Below are 4,582 nucleotides of genomic sequence, written 5' to 3' on the forward strand. Positions count from 1 at the left end.
CACTAGAGAAACTTAAAGAGAGCTTTTCATCATTTGTTTATGTATACCCAGTGGGATAAGAGATTCAGATCCTTTTTGTTTTTCTGACCATACTAATGAAGTGTTCTAGAATGTAGTTCCCTCACGTTGTGAAACAGTATTTCAAAGGACACACCACAGGTGTGCTTGAAAAGATGCTAACAGGATCAATACTTCAAGATGCAAATGCAATCACTAGATTATGTTCACCTCTGAATACAAAACCTTGATTGCATGAAGGTGCTACTCTTATTAGTAAACAAGAAAATGCTGAGAGTCCTGCTGTTCCTATACAGTTCTATCACTACTGATTTATAACATGAAAATATGATCTAAACACCTCAAGAGTTCAATTTCATTTAGAATTTCAGCCTTTAAAAATGAGTGTCACAACACTACATATCAGGGACATTAAGCAGGTATTGCAAGAGGCATAATTAAGTGTAATATTACGTCATTCCCCTCCCCCCCCCATGGCAGAACTAAGTGTTCAGTAAAATATCACCAAATGATATAAAATAGTCAGCATTTTATATTTTTAATAAAATCTTACTCTGACAATGTATAGAGCCCAACCAAAAAAAACCCCTAAAATTATTGTTCTATCATATTATTGTTGTATACTGGAATGAAGTCCTTTCAATTACAAAGCATTTCTTCTGAAGGATCTGATGAGCTCAAAAGGATACTTAATAGGATCAGTACTTGAAAATGCAAAATTAAGAGTTCTATCATGTTCATTTATTCAGCAAGCATTTAGTTCCCTAATGAACATATAGCACAGTGCAAGGTACAAAAGGGAATATAAAAGGGAATTAAATGTGGTCCATACCCTCAAAGAAATTCTAAGTGAGTACTGCTTTCCTTAAGAGAATAATTTTTCTTGGTCCTTTTCATTCCCCCATTTCAAGTTCATTTCTGTGTCATACTGTGTCCCAAGATTATGCCACTTCACAACTTTTCTGCTCTTTAGAACCCCTAATTTAAGAGCCCTGATAAGGCAAAAAGATGAAGTATATTCTATTACCATTATGGATACAATAAAATTCATGGTTTTTCAAATAATAAATGTTTTTGAAAAAAATTAGTTCATACAAATCAATTCATAAAAAGTGAATGACTAGGGATGATTTTCTCCAAAAATGAATTAGGTTTTGTGTTGTACTCCCCAAATTTGAAGCTCTGAAGACACCTGAAAATCCAAGCCATTAAGTCTCTTCTTCCTGATGGGGTCAAGAGTAGATGTTCCTATCATGAAACTATAGAATTCTAACATGAAGACAATGATTGATGGAAGCTCATGTTTGATATTCTGAGCTAATTATCAGAAATTCCTCTTCACCAATGGAAGAAGGCATTTGCACCAATGATACTAGTTTGCAAGTTGAATATTTCAAAATTCGACCAGTAGGACAGAGACTGTACCTGTGATTCCATTGGATTTCTTGGAGGAAGCTTAGAAGTGCTGACTTTCTTAGAGTAACATAGTCAGTATATGTCTGAAACAGGGCTTTAATTTAGGTGTTCTTCAATCTGGGGTCAGATTTCCATCCATCATATTATAATGATGCTCATTTTAAGAAAGAGAAAGAAATCAATGTTTCTTGGTGGGTCTAGATTTGTCTATGTGAAAGGATTATGAAATTGTGAAAATTTTTATTAGCCTATAGCTTTCTCTCAGTGGCAGATATGTATTGATATTATTAACAAATTCTCTACAAACTGACATCACCTCTAAATATTTTTGAGAAGTTATTATCTTGCTTCCCAGTCTTTCTTTGATTTATAGGCATGAATGCATTTTTAATTAACTAGAAACAAAAGAAAAATTAGTTGTCATTGGTAACTTTTTTTTTAAACCCTTGTACTTCGGTGTATTGTCTTATAGATGGAAGATTGGTAAGGGTGGGCAATGGGGGTCAAGTGACTTGCCCAGGGTCACACAGCTGGGAAGTGGCTGAGGCCGGGTTTGAACCTAGGACCTCCTGCATTGGTAACTTTTAAAATTTTTATTTATCTTTTGTACCTAATTGCCTTTTTCCCCAAATATGTTCTTTCCCCTCTCATCCTTTGTGAGTTATCCCTTGCAACAAAGAATTTTTAAGAGATAAGAAAAGGATCGGAAAGCATTTCAATATAACTAACACACCAATGAAGTCTTATGTGCACTGTTCCATAACCACAGTCCCTATTTGTGCAAATAAAGTAGAGAAGTGTGGCTTCTCATCTTTTTTTGCTTCAGGGGCAAACTTGGTATTCAGTGTTCAGCCTTGTTTTTATCATTGTCTTTGTTCTTTGCTGTAGTCATTTTGTATAATGCTTTCCTGTTTCTGCATCCTTGACTCAGCATCAGTTTATGCAAGTCTTCCTGCCCTTGGCACTGTTAAATCTTGCTCTTCTGCCTTAGAGTTGCTACTAAGACAGAAAGTAAGGGTTTATAAAAAAGAATATAGTGATGATCACATGACATTCTCAAGCCATACACCTTAAACCATTTCAGGTATGAATCACCATTTGATATCCATTTCCATTTCTCATTCGGAACTCAAATATTTGGTTCCAATCAGAGATGTCCTGCAACTTGGAAGTGGAAATATTTGAAAGGATTTTCCCAAGACCAGTTGTAATCAGGTATCATGGAAATCAATTGCAGACTGGTCTCCAGGAAACAGCTTTGAAAACTTTCGTGGATTAAGGGTTATATAATGTAGAGGCAAACTTTACCTATTGACTATTTCTGTGTTACTTCTAATCTGTGGCAGTATTTGTTCTACTCCCACCCAGTGGGAAATTACTATCAACTTGAGTCTAAATCCGTCAGAATTATAAAAATAACCACATGGTGTTATACCTTGCTTGTCAGTAGCCACTTAGAAAGGCTGAATGCACTGGTAGTTCTGCCATTAGTAATTCATAGTGAGGTGGTCTGAATAAGTCAACTTGTGAAAGAAACATGGTGTTAATTGACTATGTATAGATCATATTTCTGTAAATGTCTGCTAATAAGCTATCTCCTAGTTTCTAAGGAACCTCCAGCCCCTTTAAAAAAGAAAAAATACCCTTCTCTCTTTTCAGAGAGAAGTCAGGAGAAGTTAGGAGATAGCTAGGAAATAGCTATAAGATACAGTGCATAGAGTGCTGAGTACAGTTTTAGGAAAATCTGGCTTCAGATACTGTCTAAAACACGTGCTAGCTTTTTCATCTTTGGCAAGTCACTTAGCCATTCTCAGATTCAGTTTCCTCATCTGTAATGAGGAAAGTAGGAAATTAGCACCCAGGCTGTCGGGCTGTCTCTAAAGACCTGAGAGTTCCATAATGGAATGGAGCCGGGTTTTGAAGGAGAGTGGGTGGTTTGACCAAGCTGAAAAGGGGAGGTATTGGCTGTGTGGTCCAGCTTTGCCAGGTATCCCAGGAGCTGATAGAGTGGGATTTCACTGAGAAGAGGATATTTCAAGCAAACTATTGTGACCTAGGTTGAGGACAGGACTGGATTATCTGTTGGTAGACAGCAGATTTATCTACCTTACTCACTAGAGCACTTTTGGATTGACTGGCTGTATATTGGACTTGTTCCTGGCTCCTGTGACATCTATGATTTTCTTGGAGCACCATGAACCAGTGCAGTGAGAAACCCATCTCTCCAGCCCTTATTCTTATTCTAGTTAGAGGTTTAGCTTAGTTTAGACCTTAGTTTAGTTAAATCGTTAGGGATATTCCATAGAATAGAAAACCCCCTCTCTTCCACTTCCCTCATTTAATATCAAAAAACCCGTTTGTTTGTACTTCCTGTCTCCTCTAAGCCATAAAGAACCCACATCTTGAAGTTACCCACTTCACTGGTTTTCCCTGGTTGATACATTATCCGTTACCTGACCAACTATCATTCCCAAATCTCACATCCCCATTTGGTTTCCCTGTGTTTACCTGTCAGTCCTTCCCTTGTGAGGTGTGAGAGTGTCCCCAGGCTGTCTGGCATCTAGTTATTCCCCTATTCCCAGTCTTTTCTTTTTCACATCTATAAAATGATATTGATAATAGCACCTATCTCACAGGGTGATTGTGATAATCAAATAAGGTAAACCATGTAAAGCACTTTATTAATATATCTGTTATTAAATAAAGCTAGGTTAAGAAAGATTCATCATGTCATGAGCCCAAAGGAAGGGAGTCTGGTTCCTGTTGAGGATTAGTGGATAAGAAACAATATCCTTAAGATCTAGGGATGGTGCTCCATTGCTAGAGATCAAATGAATGATGAGCAAGTCACTTCAAGAACTGATTATTGTATTTAATAAGTATCTATTAAGCACCTATTATGTACCAGGTGCTGTGCTAGACTTGTCCTCAATGGATTAGCTTTTTAAGTTGCCCAAGTTAAAAATGTTCAGTGCTGCTGGTAGCATATTGTCAGCCTACTCTTTAGATTAGAAACAGAAACAAACCCCACTGGCCTGCTTCAAATAAGCAAGACCAGGCTAAAAGAGGCAGTTCACAGCTGTAATCATTGTATAGTCCTGTAATAATGTAACAGTTGATCTTTTTGGCTGTAGGATATTGTCTTCGA

The sequence above is a fragment of the Gracilinanus agilis genome, chromosome 4, assembly GCF_016433145.1.
Source record: "Gracilinanus agilis isolate LMUSP501 chromosome 4, AgileGrace, whole genome shotgun sequence".
NCBI lineage: Eukaryota > Metazoa > Chordata > Mammalia > Didelphimorphia > Didelphidae > Gracilinanus > Gracilinanus agilis.